The 22,750-nt window shown below is 44.9% G+C and overlaps 2 pseudogenes; one reads left to right on the plus strand and one right to left on the minus strand.

Annotated features, from left to right (window-relative positions):
- Positions 1-392: 392 nt before the first annotated feature.
- LOC101549246 (uncharacterized protein C2orf78-like) lies at positions 393-14,398 on the minus strand (annotated as a pseudogene).
- Positions 14,399-15,181: 783 nt separating this feature from the next.
- On the plus strand, positions 15,182-20,171 carry LOC129402107 (membrane progestin receptor gamma-like; annotated as a pseudogene).
- The last annotated feature ends 2,579 nt before the right edge of the window (positions 20,172-22,750 follow it).

Here is a 22,750-nt window from a genome sequence, read left to right on the forward strand (position 1 = left end):
AAAACTTGCAACAGCCTCGCATGCAGTGCAAATGCCCTATCAGCTATATTATTCTCCTAACCCACCCTACTCATCATCGGTCCCATGGACTTTCTACTCTTTGGGGCTTTACAACCCCAGACCAAGTCTCTTTCTCTTTCTTACAGTCTTGTCTGTTTCCCCCTTTGTCCTCTCTCTAACTTCCCATTCTTTCTCATGCCATCCTCCAACCCCATCCAAAAAACACTATTGACACAAACTCAAAATTCAGAACTTTTATTACTAGTCTATTAACCTTAATGCATCTCTTTAACCTATTAACTATATCAGAATGAATGAAACGTTATGGCATCTCAGGTGTTTGTCTATGGCAACCACCTGGTGCCTAAAGTGGCACCGACCATCCCAGCTACTCACATTACGAAGCCATAGTATCGAGAGTTGTCCATCTCTTCTTCTCTCTCAATAAAAATCTGCACTTTCCCCAAAGAGGTGCATTTGGCAGCGTTCTCACGCTCCTGCTGAGCCTTCCTTTTCATGGCCTCACGCTCTGGTCTTTGCTCTTTTGTGATGGGCTTTGACATTACTGGCTCGGGAACATTGGGCTTTCTCCATGGAATTGGTTGGAAACGGAAGTCTTGGAGTAGAATCTGACTCTGATGTTTGGCTGGAGCCTGGCGCTTGGTCACAGAGACAGGAAGAGGCTCCCGCTGGAGAGAAGTGCTAGCTATTGTCCTGTAGGGAGCAGGTCTAGAAGTTGCAGGCTGAGGAATAGGCCGGCTAGTAGGGTTCAGCAAGCCTGGTCGAGATGGGTTGGTCGAAATGGGCTGAACTGGCTTGGCAGGACCTGGCAAAGATGCAGTAGTTTGCCGGGATGAATTGGAGGCAGTTGGCTGAGCTGAGTTGGTAGAGCCAGGCCTGGCAGGGTGAGCTGCAGCTGGACGATGTGAAGCCAGAGACTGTGGTCTCCGAGGAACAGGTCGAGCTCGCGGCTTCTCCATGGTTAGAAAAGGCAAAGGTACCAATTTGACCTTCCCAGGAGGTGGCAGCTCATACTGGGATGGAGACAAGCGTTCTTCGGCACTGCTGCTTGGTTTCTTCCCTCTTACCTGATTTTCCTCAAGACATTTTCCATCCTTTGTAACACCTAGCCAGGGTTTGACCCCTGAGGATGGATGGAAATCTTTGGGCTTCTTTGAGCTATCCAGGACCGGGAGGAAGAGAATCCAGGCTTTTGATCACTCTTCTTCCCCAGTGTGTGAAACACTTGCACAGACTCCAGCATGCGCATGGCTGGGCAGCTGCGGGGCTTTTTAAAGGCCTCCTGGCAAAGCTCAGGTTCACTTTTCTTGCGTTTTATCCTGGCAGTTGTGGGCTTCTCTTCTCTCTGGACCTTGTTCCCTGGCTGCTTACTCTCCTCAGCTTTCTTAGAGTTTTCTCTGGCCTTTTTTGTCTTCCCCAGCCCATGGCTATTTGTCTTGCTGATCCTGCTGGATGCAGCTTTCTGAGGTTTGCTGTTCTGTTTGGCCATGGTCACAGGACACCTATCACGGACTGCAGCATTGCAAACAATCACTTCTCCCCGAGGCAAGCGTTCTGGGTTTTTGGGCGGGATTTTGGCCTTGGGTTCTCCCTCAAGAGGCTGAGAGGCCTTATTTTTGTTCTTCCGTGTTGGATGGGTGGGTCGCTTTGTGCCACTTGCATTTTCTTGCACCTGATTCAGACTGATGGTATCTGTGGTGTTCATTACCTGCAGATCTTTGCATTGATCTAGGTCTTTTAAGTGATCAAAGATCTGGGGAAGGTGTATATCTACCACCAGTGTAGTGGTGTCTGCACAACTACCGCCAGATTCAATTCCACTTTCAAGTGTTCCTGGGTCCTCATACCATAGACCATTCTTTTCCTGACCAGTAGTTTCAGTGCCAGGCTGTTGCTCCTGGCTGAGAGGGTCAATGCAGGCCAGGAGCTGGTGGATATCGGGCATTTCTAAAGGGCACAGTGGAGGATCTTGGTTTTCTATTGGGATCTGTAAGGTATCCAGAGACTTTGAAAGCCCAATTTTCATCTCATACAAATTCTTATCTGTTTGTTCTTGAGTTGTAGCTGGAGGCAGTTCCAGACTCCTTTGGGCTGGTGCTATTATGGGTACATCCCCGAGCTCAGGTGGTGGGTTCCTCTCAAGTATTTGATTCCTGCTTCTGCAAGACTTGGGAAATTCTGAAGTTTGTGTCAGACAAAATTTCTGACCTGAAGGTTGCAATGCAAGGGAAGCCTCCATCCCCAGGGAATTCATCACTACAAAGAAACCAAAGAAGAAATCAGGTCCCTGTAAACAAGATACTCCCTCCACACAATTAGTGGTCCTACAATTGTTCACCTGCCATCAATGGGCAAGGCATTGTTATTGGCTCTTCTAAGGATCATGGACATGGCCCTGTGCTAGAAGATTGGAGGTAACTGTTATAGTTTTTACTGTCATTCATGTGGTGCCGTTGTCTTGATTTTCTTTGTATTTGAAAGAGTTTTTGTATAAACTGTACTTGAAAATAAAAGACTTGGGACAGAGGGATAGCAGTCTGTATGGTACCTGCCCTGCTCAGAGCTGACCTCAGTTTGATCCTCAGGATCACATTCAGTCCCCTAAGCACCTTCAGCAGTGATCTCTGAGCACAGAGCCAGGAGTAAGACCTGAGCACTGTGGGCTGTGACCCACATTCTGCCTCCCCAAAACTAAAGATTTTTTTCAAGCTAGATATTTGTAAACTATTAAATGCTATACAGAGCTTAGCATAATATAGTCAATTTCTTCACTTTCTTAACGAAAAAAATGGATACTTCATATCATTGAATAAGAGAAGGAATAAAGCACTACTTCCTCATGAAGTCTGTGCTCAAGTAGAGATTCTAGGCTTGATAAGTTTGGACAGGATCTCCCAGTACAAGGTGTATTCAGAATCTTCTTGTACATTTAAGGGAAGGTTAATGTGGTGCCATCAGAATAAGAGATCTAAAATGTCTTCAGAAATCACAAAAACATGAGTTTAAGAAATGGAGTTTATTGTTACTGTGGTAATGCTGGGGGACTGATCAACTGTGAAAATGTGGCATTCCCCCAAAGCAGAGAGAGATTATGGGAAATATTGTCTGCCATGGAGGCAGGGAAAGGGTGGGAAACGGGGGGTATACCCGGGATATTGGTGGTGGAGAATGTGCACTGGTGGAGGGATAGGTGTTTAATCATTGTGAGATTTTAACCCAAACATGAAAGCTTGTAACTATCTCACGGTGATTCAATAAATTTTAAAAATTAAAAAAAAAAGAAAATGTGGCATTCCTTGTTAAGCTCCTGAAGTTTTCTTCTATGAAAGCTACATGGCCATTTTCCTATCATGCCTTCCAATCTGCATTAGGAGTCCTTATCTTAAATGTGAAAATAGGTGCTGTAAAATTAGTGAGTGGAGTTTAAACTTAAACTGAGTTTATTTAACTTCAGGTTTCATAAATTTAAAAATCTAAGTTTATTAAGCTTACATTTCACCCGTCTATGGACAGTTTCCCATTTGCAGATTTGACCCCAATTATTGAATGCCGGATTTCCCATCTCTTCATTTTACTCACCTTGATAATTTGATTCTGTGATAGGTTGAGCAGACACAGAGTAGCAGGTTCCAGCGGTGTCTTTCTCAACCAGAAAAATGTCACTCTCAACATTTAAGAAATGATCACCAAACTCCAATTTAAATATTTTTAGTGTAGGAAAACTCAGACTCCACACAACCAAGATAAATGTGTAATTAGATATGTGAGACTTGACTTTTCTATTTCTTCTTAGGATCTTAAAACAGATGTCGACTTTTATCTAAATGCTCTCATGTTAGGAAGAAACTATTTGTGAAGATGACAAGCAGCCTTAACTTGGAAACTACTTATCACACAAAAGAATCAAGTCTCCTGATTCATGTTAGAAGATATCATTTCTTTATTTTTACAGGCAGAGCATACACTTAGCTTAGAAACTAGAATGTAATAAAAACATTGAATGGGGCCTGAGTGATAGCACAGCAGGTAGGGCGTTTGCCTTGCACGCGGCCGACCTGGGTTTGATCCTCGGCATCCCATATGTTCCCCCAAGCACTGCCAGGAGTAATTCCTGAGTGCAAAGCCAGGAGAAACCCCTGAGCATCGCTGGGTGTGACCCACCCAAAAGCAAAAAGCAAAAAAAAAAAAAAACATTGAAAATTCTGCTTCTTCCATCCCCCTAGATAACCAGTATTATTTATGGGAAGCATCATTTCTGAATCGTGTTTATATTCAAAATTGCCAAGTGCCAGGTGTGTTCTAAGAGACAATATGAATAGAAACCACCAACTTGCCTTCTTGTTAAAATGCTTTTCCTCCTGGTACTCTACTCGAGGCATAGTACAGCCTCTAGTCCTAGCAGTTATTAAAATAAACTGCTTTGACTTGCTCTCAGCATATTTAACTATAGTCTTTCTATATTGATTTGAAATCGTTGGTTCTCTTCAACATTCTATCCCAAACGGTTTTGCCTTCTTTGATAAATCCCCTCCATAGTCTTTTTTATTTCCTATTTTATTCTGTCTCATATCACCCTCTTCTTCTTGGCTTCCCTTGGTCAACACTTGATGAAAATGACCCTAAACTTCCTTATGTTTGAGGACTTGCCTCCCTACTGTTCACTACTTCACACATTTCCCACGCCCCATTTTTTCTTATCACCTTGTTTAGAAAGAAAACTCAAGGACACTTTTAAATAGCACTAAATGTAAAATAATAAAGTACAAATACAAGTGGAAAGACCATTACAGATAAAGGATCCTGGTATACATTAACAGTTTTCTACAGCACCTACATTTTCTGTTTCTGTCAAAATAGTGTATGTGATTTACTTTTTTTCGTGGGCATCATGTAAAAATCACTTTTAAAAAGAAAAGGAAACACAGAGAATGAACACTCATATATAAACATGTATTTGAGCTTATAAAGTCTGTAAAATATAATATAATGTAATAAATAAGTAAAAACACTTAGCACTTGAGAGAAAGAAAGTCAGTGTCTAAAATCACACAGCAAATGTCAAAGTCAAGCTAAAATGAAGCTTATAAAATTCTACTAGAATACTTTCTTCCATTATTACTTGCTGTTTTTACTAGACTACTAAGTTTAGGGATAAGAAATCTAATGAAAAGCTTTGAAAAGTTTTATTTCTTACCTGACATGTTCAGCGAAGTAGAAATATCAACAAAAGGTTGATGATAAGAGGAGACAATACGAGGGTACGTCTGAACACTGAATCGGAAGACCACAAGTGTCCAGTACAGATGACTGGTCACTGGTGATTGGTCATTGGTCACTGGTCACTTGCGATGATCCAAATGCGTTTAAAAGCAACTGCACGAGAACCCCAAGATTCTAACATGTGGTGGTAGGTTTGGTGGGAGAATGATGTCATAAAGTGGGCAGTTGAAAGGTAGAGGCTAGCCAATAAGGAGGTCAGATTCCCAAGAAGAAGACTGGATTGGATAGAGAGAGAGGTAGAATGAAGCAGGTTAGGGAGATGGAATCCTACAAGACAGTTATAACAGTTTCACCTTCCTCAGACTCTCATGTTAGGGAAATACTCCTGTTATACTAAAGAGCTTACATATTTCATTAATAAATCAATAAAGGTTCTAGGTAATCATTTATATTGCCTAGTCACCAATAACATTAAGTTATTAATAATATATTTTATTTAATGTTTAATAAGGTTAAATTAGTATTCATAATTTATAATATACATCATTACTTCTTTAGGGTTAGGAAGTGATTGGTTATTATGAGAAATCATCCCCTAACCAAAACCATAAGGGTAGGGTATTCCAATAGCAAACACCTAGAAAAGAATAGTAGGCAAGGATAGAATAGGTAACAAAGTAGCTGCCAGCTGCAAATTTGTGCCAGGAAAACATAGACTAATACTGTTTAGGGTCCTTTAAATTTAGGAGACAATATGGCCAAAAATAGAATATAAAACTTTCACATTCTGATTTATTTATTTATTTATTTTGATTTTGGGGCCTCCCCTGGCCATGCTCAGGGCTTGCTCCTGGCTCTGCACGCAGCAATCACCCCGGAGGAGCCCTGTCAACTGGGTGTAAGACAGGTGCCCTGCCCACTGAGCTATCTCTCCTGCCCCAACAACTTTATATTTTAAAGATGCTAGTGATTCTCTGTGAACTACACTAGCCTCTGCTTTCCATGTGCCTAGGGCATGTTGATGCACTAACTTACTGTCCTTGATGTCTGTCAACTTCAACAATGGTTCACCTGTTGGGCTCTGGTGGGGTGGGGAGAGCAATATTGCATTGTATTGACCTGCCTGAGACCACAGATGGCTGCCCAGGTGACCCTTAAGCTTGGACAATCCCGGTGTTTGTCTACTTATGTGTCTCATTCTCTGTGACTGAACCCTGCTGGATGGAGGTTGAAAGTGACATTTGGATTTGGCAGATGAGAAACAATTTATACAGAAACAACCAATTATTGTGATAAACAAGTTACATCATTCATTTAAAAAATCCCAAGTAGTATGGGATAATTGGGAATCTATGAAGGCAATCAGAATAAACAAATATATATCTTGAAGGTTGTTGTAATTTAAAGTAATGTCATCATCTGAATCAAAGTGATGACCAGTGGGTAAGGCATTTGCCTTGCACACGGTGGACCTGGGTTCAATCCCTGGCATCCCATTCTGTATGGTCTATTGCAGATTGTTTTCATGCATGGCTAACACCTACAAACTATAATTTTGTTCCAGCCCCAGAAATGTGGTGTGTGTGTGTGTGTGTGTGTGTGTGTGTGTGTGTGTGTGTGTGTGTGTGTGTGTGTGTAGGGAGAGGTTCTGTTTTGGGCCAGCCCCAGTGGTATTCAAGTATTCCTGCCTCTGTGCTCAGGAGTGACTCCTAGTGGTGCTCATGGGACCATATGTGGTGCTGGTGATAGAACCAGGGTAAGTCACAGGAATAGTAATATATTAACCCCTATATTATTGCTCAGGCCTTGGAGTACAAATAACTTTTAGAAGTGGATAAAAGGGCCAGTAGGAGCCAGTGCAACACAATCTGGAACTTTGCTGGTGAAGGATCAGCGAAGGTTCCAGGGGCTGATTTCATACTACAACTGCAGAGTTGAGCAGAGACAGAGACAGGTTTTAAGAGACTAACGCATTTACTATGAGTGGTTATTTAAATAGAAAATATGTGCTGTCCCTAATTAACAGAAGGATGAAGGACAGAGAAAGAGAGAAAGAAAGATGGAAGGAAGGAACAAACGAACGAAGGAACGAAGGAAGGACGGAAAAGGAAAGAAAAAAAAGGGAAAGTAAAAGAAGGAAGGCCTCATAGGCCATTGTATGAGTGTTGGCTTTGGCTCTGAGAAAAATTTGGAGACATGGGAGAGTTTGAATGGAGAAGGGGTAGCATCTCATGTTTTGTAAGGAACATAATGATGGCTGTTTGACACATGACTTAGGATCCATGTATATGAAGTATTACTGTCATCCCATTGTTCATCAATTTGCTCAAGCGGGCACCAGGAACGTCTCCATTGTGAGACTTGTTGTAACTGTTTTGACATATTGAATATGGGACAGGTAGCTTGCCAGGCTCAGCCGAGTGGTCAGGGATACTCTCGGTAGCTTGCCGGGCTCTCTGAGAGGGACAGAGAAACCGAACCCGGGTTGTCCGCATGCAAGGCAAACGTCCTATCTGCTGTCCAAGTTCTCTATCCTTCACTCATTCCCTACAAGTTAATAGGAAAATTGGAAATAACTGTTGGTCTGTGACAGAGGTTTTTCTTTGCAATAGTACTCCTTACCTTTTTCATTGTAGGAATATAAGGCTATGCATGCACTTCCCCTGTGGACCTCTAATTTCTATGCTGGCAAACGGGTTTTTACTATTTTCCCTTTAAAGAAATACTTAAAACACTTCACTTCAACCCCCTCCCACAGCCCCACAAAAGAAAAATGAGGCCACCACTGTCAATGTTCTGTAGCTTTCTTTGGGTTTCTTTGGTCTTTGAGTGGATAACTTTTGGGGGTTGCTTTGGGGTCAAACCGTGTGGTGCTGGGAGGGCACAGGGTCCCTGCCCAAGTTCCAGCCAGGAGCTCCAGAAGGAACGCAGCCCTTTGAGCTCTCTCTGGCCTAGTCTGTAACCTGTTATTTGCAACCTATTTTATTTCCCTACTTTTGTTTTTCCTTTCATTTATGAAATACAATTTTTCAGCAAAAAACATTTTTAAAAAACATCCACCAACTTTCCGATGATGCAAATCTGCTGCTCTGGTCCCTCTGCTTCCGCGTTTCCTTCCCTTTCATCCATCACCCCATAACTCTCCTAGGACCATTGTTTCCCACCACCACCTTCCCAGCCTCAAGGAGAGACAGTAGGAACTGCTTTGGGAGCGATGACGTAGTGTGCATGTCCCAATCCGGTAGCTCCCATGACCAAGACCATGAAACCATCTGTGGCATTGGTTCTTGTCTGAGGTTCAGTAAACAGCGATGTTTACAGCAGGCTGCAGGCACCAAGAACCGAGGAAGACCACCTAGCCAGCCCCTCAAGCTAATATATTTTGAGCTCTCCCTCCAGCAGTGTCAGGATGTTGTGGCCTGAAAGCCAGCTTGGCCTCCTTGGGGTATTTGCAAATCCAAAGAACATACGTAGACATATGGACCACATTGTGGCACCTCGCTAGCAAGGTTACCCTGTAATACCAGATCTGAGTATTGTTGGGAAGATGACATGAAATGGTGCATCTAGGGGTGCTGAATCTAGGGCCTGAGTACGTGGTGAATTATCTTTACATCTCCCAGGAACTGATGTTCGGGCTTCCTGCTACAGCTCTTCTCTTACCTTGTTCCCTGTTAATGGTAGCCTGTGAATAACTCTGAGGGTCACTGACCAATCAACTGTAGTTTCATTCCCCAGTAATATGTGTTCCGATCACACAACCCAATCATTTATGGATAAGACCACCCAAATCTTTTGGAGATGTGTCTCAAATCTCTTATTTTTCCAAAGGTGGTCATGAGACATACAGACATCCTCCATGAAAGCTTTCATACAATTCTTCTGGTCATCTTAGACTCATCTGCCTTCTTCAGTCCATTCCAATTTCATTATTTTAATCAAAGCCCCTCACTATGCCATTTCTCCTATTCTTTTTTGGAGGAGACTGGGAATGGGGGCATATTTGGTTGTGCTCAGGGCTTACTCCTGGCTCTGTGCTCAAGGATCACATCTGGTGGGACTCTGGGGACCATATAGGATTCCAGTGATGAATTTTGTATCAGCTTCCTGCAAGGCAAATGCCCTACAGCGATACTATTCCTCTGACCCACTCCCACTCTTCATCAGGTTCATATAATTTCTCCTCTTATGGGCTTTAAAACCCTGCACCAAGTTTCTCTTTCTAAGAATCTTATCTGTTTCCCCGTTGTTCTCTCTCTACCTCCCCATTCTTTCCCATGCCATCCTCCAACCCCAAACTCCTCCAAATAACAAACACATTTGACAGCATCTCAAAATTCAGAACTTTTATTACCAATCTATGAATTTTAATGCATCTCTTTAACTTCTTAAAAATATATCAGAATGAATGAAATGTGTATGGCATTTCAAGTTTTTGTCTGTGACAACCATCTGGTACCTAATGTGGCACCCACCATTCCAGCTACTCATATTATGTAGCCATAGTATCAAGAGTTGCCCGTCTCGTCTTCTCTCAATAAAATAAGGCACTTTCCCCAAAGAGGTGATCCTGCTGAGCCTTCCTTTTCATAGCCTAATGCTCTGGCCTTTGCTCTTTTGTGATGGGCTTTGACATTACTGGCTCAGGAACATTGGGCTTTCTCCATGGAATTGGTTGGAAATTAAAGTTTTGGAGTAGAAACTGATTCTGATGTTAAGGTTGAGCCTGGCACTTGGTCACAGAGACAGGAAGAGGTTCCCGCTGGAGAGAAGTGTTAGCTGTTGTCCTGTAGGGAGCCGGTCTAGAAGTCACAGGCTGAGGAATAGGCCAGCTAGTAGGTTTCAGCAAGCCTTGTCAAGAAGGGTTGTTCGAAATTAGAGATTTGTAAACTATTAACTGCTATACATAGCTTAGCATTGCAGGGTACTCTCAATTTCTCCACTTTCCTGGAAGAAATAGGACAGTTCATATCATGGAATAGGAGAAGGAATTAAGCACCACTCATCAGGGAATCAGTGCTCAAGTAGAGACTGTAGGTTTGAGGACTTGGGATAGGATCTCCGAACAACAGGTGTATTCAGAACCTTGTTGTACATTAAAGTAAGTGAAAGTTAAAGTGGCACCATCAGAATAAGAGTTCTAAATTGTCTTCAGAACACAGAAAAACAATAGTTAAGAAACGTAGTTTACTATTAGTTTGGTAATACTGGGGGACTCATGAACTAGAACATTGAAAAATGTGGCATTCTTGGTGTGCTCCTGGTATTTCATTATATGAAGCCTAGATGGCCATTAGACTATCATACCTTCCAATCTGCATTAGGACCTCCTATGTTGAATTTAAAATGAGGTGCTATAAAATGAGTGAGGGGAGTTTAAAGTTAAACTGAGTTAATTTAACTGCAAGTTTCATAAACTTAAAAATCTGTTAATTTAACTTAAATGCCACCTGCCTACAGAAAGTTTTCCACTTGCAGATTTGCCCTCAAGTTTTGAATGCTGACTTTTCCTTTTCTCTGTTTTACTCACCTTGATAACTCAATTCTGTGATGGATTGAGCAAGCACAGAGTAGTAGACCCAGAGGTGAAGGCTGGTGGTTGGTTACTTGAGGCCTGGACCTCCTTTATAACCATAACCATTTCCGGAGATTTGTTGCTGTAAGTTTGAAGGACAGAGCCCCTACCTCCTGTGCATGACATGGAGCCATAGCATTGCAAGTAGGGACCAAGTTCTCCAGAAAGGAGAGGTCCCTGAGTACCCTAATGATATTAATACACCTGGCTTTTTTCCTGGTCGGGAAGCAACAGGCTATGACTCTGATTTGGAACCTTAGATGGTGTCCTCTCAACAAGGCTGGCAGAAAGTGATGGGTACAGAGAGACCATGATGTTGGCATCCAAGGCTATCTCACAGCAAGCTACCATTGACATGGAAGAGACAGCAGTGTCTTGGTCAATGACAGTCACAGTAAAGTCTCCCATAGAAGACTTCTTTTCAGCACTTCCTGCAATATCACACTCCAAAAAACTCCAAAAGTTAGGAAGCAGCTGAAGTAGATATGTGGAATTAAAAGGATGTGCCCGGAGTCGGAGTTTCTTCATTCTCTTAACCACTTCTTCGATGCTCTTGAAGGTGTACCACGCTGCTCTCTTCCTCCTGTGCAGTTCTGGCACCAAGTTGTTCCTCATGTTGTGTTCTCAACCCAGGTTACACATAGCTTCTGCATTTGGAGATGTTCATTCCATTGAGAGCAAATGGAGCATTAGGGACCAGTTGGTTTTTCATGAACATTATCTTCGTGAGATTCAACTGCAGTCCGACCTTTCCACACTCACGGTCAAAGTCGGCCAGCATTTGTGCTGCTTGGCTAATGTTTGGTGTTATGAGAACGATGTCATCAGTGAAGTGGAGATGGTTTAGTTGCCGACCATCTATCTTCACTCCCATTCCTTTTCATTCTAGCCATCACATGACGTACTTGAGGGTGGCACTGAATAGTTTCAGTGAAATGGTATCATCCAGCCATATCCCTCTCTTTATGTCGATGATCAATTTCTTGAAGAAATGAAAGATTCTGGTGGTAAATCCATAATACAGCTCATGGAGGATCTTGATGTACTGAGTTTGAATGCCCTGTTTAGCTAGGACTTCAATGACCACTTCAGTCTCAACAGAATCGAAGGCCTTCTTTAAATCGATGAATGTTAGACAGAGTGGCATCTTGAACTCTCGCAAAACTTCGATGAGATTTGTCACCGTATGGATATGGTCGATTGTGCTTAATCCATTTTCGAACCTGGCTTGCTCGCCTGGTTGTCCTTTGTCTAGTGTTCTGCTTATTCTGTTCAGGATGACTAGAGTGAACAACTTATAGACTATCGATAACAGGCACATTGGGCAATAGTTGCCAATGTCTCCCTTCTTTTTTTTTCTCATTGTTATTTATTTTTTTTTAATTTATTTATTTTTAATTAGAGAATCACCGTGAGGGTACAGTTACAGATTTATACACTTTTGTGCTTATACTTCCCTCATACAAAGTTCGGGAGCCCATCCCTTCACCAGTGCCCATTCTCCACCACCCGTAAACCCAGTGTCCCTCCCACCCTCCCCAATCCCATCTCCCCCCCACCCCACCCTGCCACTGTGGCAAGGCATTCCCTTCTGTTTTCTCTCTCTAGTTAGCTGTTGTGGTTTGCAATAAAGGTGTTGAGTGGCCGCTGTGCTCAGTCTCTAGCCCTCATTCAGCCCGCAACTCCCTTCCCCCACATGGCCTTCGACTACAATGTAGTTGGTGATCGCTTCTCTGAGTTGACCTTTCCCCGGAACGTGAGGCTGGTACTTATTTCTACAGTTCTCAATGTCTCCCTTCTTGTACAACAGAACGGTCCTGCTGGTTTTCCATTGGGACGGAACCTTGCATTCACACAGGTAGTGTGTGAAGATTCGAGCCAGTGTACTGACAAGTACAAACGGCAGATTCTTCATGTGTTCGGGTTTGACCTTGTCTGGACCGGTCTGTACATGTCTTTACCGATGAAATGGCATGTTGCATTTCAGAAGGAAGGACATTGGGAACGAAATAGCCATCCTGCGGAAATTGGTATGTGGGCAGGTGGCCGTGGTTCTCAAAGAGATCAGAGTAGAAGTCGTGAATAATCCTCTCCATTGCCTTTCTGGAAAATGGGATAGATCCATCAGAACCTCAGAGGGCAGTCATCTTGGTCTTGCAGTTGGCGAAGGACAGGCGAGTGTTGCGAATACTTTTCCCTGCTTCTGCCACATTGGCCCACACTGCTGCTCTTCTCTCTTTGAGGTCTTCCTTTATCGCTTCTCTGCACAGCTTTGCAAGCTCGGACATTAGCTTGTGGTTGCCTGAGGCTCCTGCCAAACCATGTTGACAAATGAGCCTGAGAGTTTCTGAAGACAGGCTTCTGTTTGTGGATTTCCCACTCTCGGCATTTTTTATGCAATTATGGAGATTCTGAACCAGTTGATTGTATTCCTCATCAATGTTGTCAACAATGGCATCTTCCCACGTTGCTGCAATAGTGTCAAAGAGCTCCCAGTTGGTGGACATTCTGGGAGTTCTCTTCTTAAACTTAAACTTTGCAATCCTTTCTCCCCACTCTGTGAAGTAGAATTTTGCAAATTCTACTTGGTCCGATCCCATTTGGGATTTTGGGACAACAGCGACATCAGTCAGGCATAACCTTCAATTGAACATGATGTGGTGAATTTCGTTGTGGAACTGTCCACTGGGAGACTCCCATGTTCAACGTTTAGATTTGGCTTTCTGGAATGGATGGTCTTGGTCGACATGAACTCAGACAGTCTCTCACCCTGTTTGTTCCATTCTAGTCCATGGGACCCAATGTGGAGTTCTTTGGGCGACCTTCTCAGTTCTATCTTTGTATTAAAATCACCATCAGTGATCTTGTAGAAGGTGTGGTCTTTATTATAGAACTTCTCCAGCTCCATGTAGAATTTCTCCATTTCTTTTTCATCGCAGTTGGATATTGGTGTGTAGACGACGAAGATAGAAATAGCCGGCAGTGAGCCACACCTATCAAGCGTAATCATCCAATTCAGGTTGTGAGGTATTTGAGTGAATCAATGGTCATGGCTAAGTTTGTGTTAACAAGGATAACCTCTCAGTATCTGCATTGCTAACCATAATGCCCAGAAGTAGAAAGATAGTATGAGGAATATTGTCTGCCGTGGAGGCAGTGGGAGGGTGGAAAAAGGGGGCATACTGGGGAATGGTGGGGCATGTGCACTGGTGGAGGGATGGGAGTTTGATCATTGTGTGATTAAAACTCAGACATGAAAGCTTGTAACTATATCTCATGGCTATTCAGTTGTCCCATTAGCATCGATTTGCTCGAGTGGGCACCGGTAACGTCTCCATTGTCAGACTTGTTGTTACTGTTTTTGGCATATGAAATATGCCATGGGTAGCTTACCAGGCTCTGCCGTGAGGGTGCAATACTCTTGGTAGCTTCAAAAGGGATGGAGCAATAGCACAGCGGGTAGGGCATTTGCCTTGCCCGCAGCAGACCCGGGTTTGATTCCTCCATTCTTCTTGGAGAGAGCGGAGAGCTACCAAGATTATCTGGCCCGCACAGCTGAGCTTGGCAAGCTACCTGGCACATACTCGATATGCCAAAAACAGTAAAGCAAGTCTCACAACGGAAACGTTACTGGTGCCCACTCGAGCAAATTGATGAACAGTGGGACGATAGTGCTGCAGTGCTACATATCCTCAAGTCAGCCTCCTAGATACTAGTCACGGCAATTCAATTTTAGGCATTGTAGCACTGTTGTCCTGTTGTTCATCGATTTGCTCTAGCGGGCACCAGTAACATCTCCACTGTGAGACTTGTTACTGTTTTTTGACATAGCGAATTCGCCACAGACAGCTTGGCAGGCTCTGCTATGTGGGCAGAATAGTCTCAGTAGCTTGCCAAACTCTCCGAGAGAGATGGAAGAATCGAACTCAGGTCAGCCATGTGCAAGATAAACTCCCTACCTGCTGTGCTACCTCTCCAATCCACTGCAATTCAATTTAAAAAAAAAGAGAGAAATAAAAGGCTCTTGGACAGTTTAGAGTATGGGGTTCCCAAAGGATCTCTGCCCAGTGCCATCCCCCCACCTCCCAGCTTCAGCTGGGTCTCACTGAGTCTCAAAGTGCTTTGGGCATTTCTTTCAGTCTGAGCCCCTGGGGTGGGAGCAATAGTACAGAGGGGAGACCATTTGCCTTGCACCCGGTTGACTCGGGTTCAATCCCCAGCATCCCATATGGTCCCAAAAGGAGGACCAGGAGTGATCCCTGAGTGCAGAGCCAGAAGTAACACCCCTGAGCATCATTAGATGTGGCCCATAAAGCAAAAACCAAAGAAACCCACAGGAAAGGCTGCAGAAACACCCTCTCCTGAATGACGCTTGACCAAGGCTTGACCTTAGTCATTTGGAGGAGGAAAGCGCCTTCCCCTCAGAAACCCCAGGGGCCCATCACAATTCTCAGTCAACAGGACTTCCGGTGAGTGTGAGGGCCAGAGGATGGGATGCTGCTCAGCAGAGGGATACCCAGGCAGCTGACGGGCTGCACCCGTGATGCTGGGGACCAGGTGGCCATGGGAATCCAGCGTGGCCATGCGCTGTGACGTAACGCGGTACTCTCCAGGCCTGCCCAAGCGCCCTGTGCACTGAAACTCCTTCCACCCTGTCTCTTCTTTCTTTGCCTGCACCATTAAGGGTTCTGGAGACACAGGGGTCCAAGCTGTACAGGCGGCTGCACATCCTCGCCTTTGCCTACCCCTATATCTGGGTGTTGCTGCCCATCCCATACAGGGTAAGGTCCCTGGGGATCCAAACACCATGCACGTCCCTGGGACACCCACAACAAGCCCACTGCTTCTCTCTGAGGGATTTGCAGAGTAATCAGGGAGTGATATGAAGACACAGGCTCTGAGCACCCATTTTGGACAGATCAGGGGCCGGCACTGAGGGGAGCTCAGGGGCAATCCTGGAGGACTGGGGAGGGGAGGCAGCCTGAGACTTAGTCGAGTGACTAAGAGAGCTAAAGGGTCTCAGTCACGACACCCCATCATCAGGTTGTGATCAAATATATATGAGATGAAGTGCTAGCTGGTGGCAAAAGGGGAATGTCTGGAGGCAGACCTTTGGCAGAGGGAAGCAAAGCAGCAAATATAGTCATTTAGTAGAATAATTGATATTTACTAGAGTAATTTAGTAAATATAGAGAGGTCTTCATATAAAGAGGGTCTTCCGGTGAGGATATGCGGGCGACTCCAGAGTGTACCCAGGACAGAGGGGTTCGAGCAAGGAAGGCCAGCAGGGTCCCAGGGGTCTGACTACAGCCCTTGGCCAGAGGCAGTGCTCCTAGCTGCTTCTCACCTCGAAATGAGGTTCACCTCCCCGTGTCACAGCAGCAGAGAGGGACTCAGCCCCTGAGCCTGTGAGTGCGGCAGGGTTGTCAGCTGCAGGCCCCCAGAGGAGGGAGGGGGAAGGACAGGCTCTGTGCTCTGCCCGCCTGGGACAGGGCACGGATTGGGGGTGCACTCAATCCCCCGCTGCCCCCACTACTTCCTGGAGAACATGTGCTATGTCCGGGAAACCACAGCCAAACCAGGCCCATGTGTTTTGTTCCAGGTTCTGTGTTCCTGGCTCAGCACTGGGGGTGCCGGGGGCTAGGGCTGGGCAGTGGGGAGGGAGATGGAGCCCTCGGAACCCTGAGGATGGGCAGGCAGGCAGAGGACTCAGCACCTCTCACACCTCAGTGCTCGGCGAAGCCATCTGGAGGGGGAGTGTGATGGTGGAGGCCGGGATGATGCCCACAGGCGCGGTGGCCGCCTCATGTCCCAAACAACTCCACTTGGCTCCTAAGTAATAATTCTCTCCGATGACTCAGAGGCCTTCCCCGGGTTGAATTAGGAGCATCGGCTGCATGCTTAGATGGTGAACAGACTACTTGATACCAGATTTATCTTCCCCTGTTTTTTCTTTGAGTCTGGGGATTTGTTTGTTTGTTTTTGGGGCAAGGGGGTCACACCCAGTGATCCTCAAGGTCCACTCCTATTTCTGTGCTCAGGGATCACTCTTGATGGTTTTTAGGGGACCAGGCATCTATGCAGGGCATAGACTCAGCCTGAGCTGTCTCCAGGTGTGCATTTTATCCTCAGATAAAAAAGAATGGCAACTAATAGGAATTTTCTATTTTCTTGCCTTTCCTTTTGTTTTCTTATGTTACTACTATGACTGTTGTGAAAAGTTAATACAAACCATTATGCCCAGAAAGAGGAGTAAGAGCAAGAGTAAGAGTGTGAGCAAGCGAGGGAGGGAGAGAGAGGAGAGTAAGTGAGATTGAGAAGAGTGAGAGAGAGGGAGAGAGAGAGTAGGAGGGAAAGTGAGGGGAATGAGTGAGAGAGAGGGAGAGAGAGTGAGAGGAGTGAGAGAGAGAGAGAGCAATGGAGACAGTGAGGAAAGTAAGTGTGAGAGAGGGAGAGGGAGGGAGAGAGTGATGAGAGTGAGAGAGAAGTGCCTGCCATGGACATGGGGGCTGGCTGGGGTGCTGAGGGGTGAGAGAGGTGGGGGTGGTGGGAGGGAAACTGGGGACACTGGTGGTGGAAAATGTACACTGGTGAAGGGACGGGTGTTGGAACAGTAGAACTGAAACCCAATCACAAAACAACTTTGGAACTATGTATGGAGAAATTAATGAATAGCCCCCAGCTCTCCGAGCACCTGGGGGAATCTACACACCTTTGCCTTGGGTCTCAGTTGGTCAGCGTAGGCTGGGATTTGCTCAGTGTCCTTGGTGCAGTCCAAGCAGGACGCGGAACAAGGACCCTCTCCAGACCTGACATGTCCTTCCATGCCTGCAGCTCTTCCTGCTCCCAGGGGATAGTGCCACCTTGTACCTCAGCGAAGCCACCTTGTACCACAAGAAGCACATGGCCATGACTCTCCTGGGCTCTTTCTTTTTTTATTTTTAATTTTTTATTACTGAATCACCATGACGTACAGTTATGGACTTACAAACTTTCGTGCTTGCGTTTCAGTCACACAATGTTCAAGTACCCATCCCTGCACCAGTGTCCATTTTCCACCACCAATGGTCCCAGCATCCCTCCCCTATCCCCACCCCATCCCCTCCACCCCACCTCTGTGGCAGGGTGTTCCCTTTTGCTCTCTCTCTCCTTTTGGGTGTTGTGCTTTGCAGTAGAGGTATTAAGTGACTTGGCCTCTTTCTTCTACTCCGCACACCTGCCCAAGCGCCTGGCTCCCGGATGCTTTGACTATATTGAAGCTGTCCCCACTTCCCGGGGTTCAGGTTACACGTGGGCTGTGACACATGCAGGTGCAAAAGGCTGGCAGGGGCAGGGCGAGAAGCACCTTGACCGGAATTTCTCTAGGTACCGGCCAATGGGCATAAAATTGGAAGTCCAGGTAGGATGGGAGAGGATGGAGAGCAAGTCGGTGGGTTTAACGGTAGTCCTGGGCCTGTCTATGGCTCCCTCACCTGCAAAAATCCCAGGACGGAAAAACACTGAGGACAGCCCCTGAGAGGAAGAGGGAAGTCGGATTTGCGCTGGTCTCAGGGCAGCCCGGCAGCGGCTGTCCCAGGGACAGTCTCTGTCTCCTTCTGGTGGGAGCAGCTGCAGTCACAGGAGAGCCTGTGGCTCCCAGGCCCAGACAGACACTGCGAGGCATGGGGGTCCCAGGGAGGAGGCGAACACGCCCCAGGTGGTTAGGGGTGCTCTGCAGCCCGGCCCCCGCTGAGCTGTGTGTGTCTCCAGAGCCAAGCCTGAGCTCTGGTTAGAGGTAGGGAAGCTGCAGGGCTGGGAGGGGAGGCCTGGAACTCGCGCTCCACCCCCCACCCCAGAGGAAGCCTCAGACCACACAGGGCAGGAGCTGGGAGCTCTCAGACAGGAGTGGGGGCGGGGCGTGGGGCAGGGTTGGGAGAGAGGTTTGGGGAGATATAGGGGGAGGAATCTTGTCTTCCTGAAGCCTGTTTTGGGGTTTGGGATATTTGTGTGTGTGTGTTTTAGTGTTAGAAATTGATCTTCTATTCTCTCCCCCTTCAAGGAGTGGATTACGAAGAGCAAAATCCTGAGGGGGCAGATTCCCAAAAAGGAGGCAGATAAGAAAGACAGGGCATTAGGGGGTGGTTTTGTCAGCTCTCTGGATTCCTGGGAGCGTTTTTATTTACTCAATTCTATTCCATCCTCTTGAACCCAAGACCCAGAATAGAAAACACCCCTGTGGCGAGGGAGGCTTTGCCCAAAATTCATTAAAGAACAAGCACTGCTAAAATCTGGTTGGAACCATAAAACTCCCTTTTACCCAAGAAAATGAGTCTGTATTCCTTGACTTCAAAGGGACCTGAGAAATAGTAGAGGAGGTGAGGACACAGTGGCTCAAAGATGGTTTGAACCCTAGCCACACTTATGGTGTCCTTCCTCCTTCCTTCCTTCCTTTCTTCTTTCCTTCCTTCCTTCCTTCCTTCCTTCCTTCCTTCCTTCCTTCCTTCCTTCCTTCCTTCCTTCCTTCCTTCCTTCCTTCCTTCCTTCCTTCCTTCCTTCCTGTTGTGACCCCTGAGCACAGAGCCAGGAGTAAGCCCTGAGTGCCACCAGGTGTGACAGCCCCCAGAGTGCCACCAGGTGTGACAGCCCCCAGCCCTCAGCAAAAAATAAGCCTCTTTTAAGAAAGATGCTTAGTTGTGCACACGTCATGACAAACCAGAACAGTCATCAGCCCACTTAGAGCTGCCCTGCCTGAAACTGTTGGTCCCCATTTCTACTCCTGCCCCAAAGATTCCTCCAAATATGCTCTCTCCCCCTCCCTTCTTCCTCCCATCTCCCCTTCCTCTCCCCTCTATCCTCTCTCCCTCCCTCCCCCCACCTCTGGATTTGCCTTTTCTGACCCTTTCCCCCAGTGGACTCAGTGTGGTTCCTGCATGCGGCTACTCTCCTGTGTAGCAGTCCCGCCACCACAGGCATCTGGTGCCTATGTGGGTGGCTGTTGGGTGTGTGTGCTGCAGGGAATAGTCACCAGCTGTTCCACGTGTACATGGTCATGGCCACACACCTGTAGATGGAAGCCATCACTCTGGACAAGAATCTGAGGCAGGAGTGGCTCCTGATCATCTTCAAGCCCTTGTCTTTGGCTCAGCTCGTGGGAGCCATCCTCCTGAATCTCCTCTTCAGCCTCAGCAATGTCTTCTGCTTCTCTGCTACTCTGAATCAGGTTCCTGAGCCTGAAGGACATCAAACAGAACTATGACTCCGACCATCACTGGTGTGTGCCAGACAGCGATTTTCACCTGCAGCCCGCAAAGCATCGTGGACCCGCAACCTGGTGCCAGTGTCCGTGGCCTGGCAGGAACACATCGGTGTCTTGGTATTTTCAGGTGGGTTTGTGTCCAAAAACTGGGGGAGTTTCTGTAGATGTGCACTGATCCTGTGAGTGTGGTTTTATAAAAGGGTAGCACAGGTTCAGGAGAGTCCTTATTTAGGATAATCATGAATACTTCAAGAAGGTTTTCAGTTGATTTCAAATAAGGATTTTGACTCCATTTAAACCTTCAGAGTTTGACTACCAAACACCTGGATTAAGCTTCACTGGTAGGATTCATCAGGCAGCATTGTTCTTTGCAAGTAAAATTTTTTGGGCCGGAGAAATAGTACAAAGGTGGAGGCACTTGCCTTGTACGCAGCTGGCCTAGATTTGATCTCCAGCATCCCATATGGTCCCCCAAGGTCACCAGGAGTGACCTCTGAGCACAGAGCAGGAGTGAACCCTGAGCACTGTCAGGTGTGGCCTAAAAACCAAAAAAAGAAAGAAAGAAATGTTGTAGTAAGGTTTAGTTAGACAGTCTGAGGCATTAAGATATGGACGAGAAAGAAATACTTTATGGAGGATCACAAAACTGTCTCTGGTGTTGTGCTGTGCCCGAGAGCAGCCTGTTCAGCCCCCTTTTATTAACTAGCTTAATGTTCTAACCAGTGATATTCAGCCACATTGTCAGAATATGCAAATTAACTTAGTCAATGGAAACAGTATCAAAGTCAGTTACATAACAGGAAGCATAGTCAATTAAAGTAACAGTAACAGAAAAACAATGTTTACATCCAAGCCCTAGCTAGGTCTGAGATTATGGGATTTGTACACCAACATTTCCCCCTTTTTTTGTTTAAAATCACCAGTAACAAACAACACAAACATTCTCACAAATCTTTCCAGCAATACCTCAATGCTGTTTTAAGAAAATCCAACCTTATTCTACAGAAATTATTTTTTATTTTACAATGCAGAGTTTACATATGCAGAGTTTACACATATTAAGTAATATTCCAGTTCCAGTTCTGGTTCAGAGACATTTGTCAATGATGACCAATTAATCTCTACACAAAAACAATACTTTCATGCCATTTCTGGATGAACTTCACAGTCCAGGTTTTTCCACAATCAGTAACTGCCGAAGCACTCCCAATTATCAGATTCTTCTCCCATGGACAAAGAAGAATCATCGAATTCTTAAGAAAAATCCATAAGAAAAAAATAGAAACTTCCTCCTGAAACTTCATAGATGTTCCAATAAAATATGCATGGAATATTATCCAGCCTTATATAATAAACCTATTATCTCTTAAAACTTATGTTTTGAACTAAATCAGTATATTTTGAATCTGTTTTGATATACAATTATTTAAATTCTCTTTTTAACAACTTAATATAATGCAGATATAAAATTTATAATATAAATATGTAGAGAGAAAAATGTAGTAACATAACAGAAAACTTGTACCATTTTTACAAAGTATGAGGAAAACATCTTTTTAATTTTAATAGTTCTTATACCTTAGATATTTCAAATCATGATTCTTTTACACCGGTCTTTAACAATTTTTCACCTTGGTTTCCTGCTCTAATTTTACAATTCTTAGCTCCAAAAACACCCAAACTTTTAAAATTTCTTGGAGTACATATTACTAACCTTTTTGATGGGGCTATTTGCCCAGTTACAAGGATTTCCACTTCTGATTTCAATCTGACTTCAACATTTAAAGCTCTCAACACAGACAGACATACAGAAAGACAACAAAAATCACATGCACATGTTCATTCATACATACCTGATCGAGCGATCTGACCCTCCAAGAACCAGGGAAGAAAACCTGATGGAAAGAGAAGGGAAGGGCAGTGCCCAGGGTAAAAATTCCCTTTTGGTCAATTGGGATTATCCCTCATTTCTCAGTCTAACAAGCTTGTCTTCTGCTTGTTAAAATTGGGTCAAAAGAGAAGCACTTCTGTTTTTACAGAGCCAGCAAAAATTTTTAAAGAAAGAATCTATACTGCAGTTTTTTTCATTTGCTATCCCTTATTCCCTGAGAAGCTTCAGTCCTTTTGTAGGACACCAATAATGGTTTCTGTTTGCTGAAATAAAAGCAAAACCTCGTCCCAACCTTTCCACCTGGCCTGGCATCCAACTCCCAGAGACTGGGTCCCTGTAAAGGACTTTATGTCTCTGACTAATTTTATCTAAACCATTTTTTATTCTATTAGAACTTATTTCTTCTGAGCCATCCTGAATTTCCCAGTGTTTTTCCGCCGATGTCATTTAATCAGAGGAATTAAAAAAATTCAAGGAGTATAGTGCTCTAAATAGTTGCTGTCTAGGAGAATCTGTGTATATTCCCCCCTTTTTGTCCAAGTAAGATATCTTTAAGCTCATGATTTGCTCGTTCAATATGGCTTGTCCTGTACTGTTATATGGAATTCCTGTAATATGATTGATACCATAAGCAGAGAAAAAAAATCACGCATTTTTGAAGAGGTATAAGCAAGCGCAATATCAGTTTTCATTGCTTAGGAACACCCATAACAACAAATGCCTCTAACAAATGAGTAATCATAGCTCCTGCTTTTTCCGAAGATAACGCAGAAGCCCATCGAAAATGTGAATAGGTATCAATTGATTG

This window comes from Sorex araneus, chromosome 1, assembly GCF_027595985.1.
Source record: "Sorex araneus isolate mSorAra2 chromosome 1, mSorAra2.pri, whole genome shotgun sequence".
Taxonomy (NCBI): domain Eukaryota; kingdom Metazoa; phylum Chordata; class Mammalia; order Eulipotyphla; family Soricidae; genus Sorex; species Sorex araneus.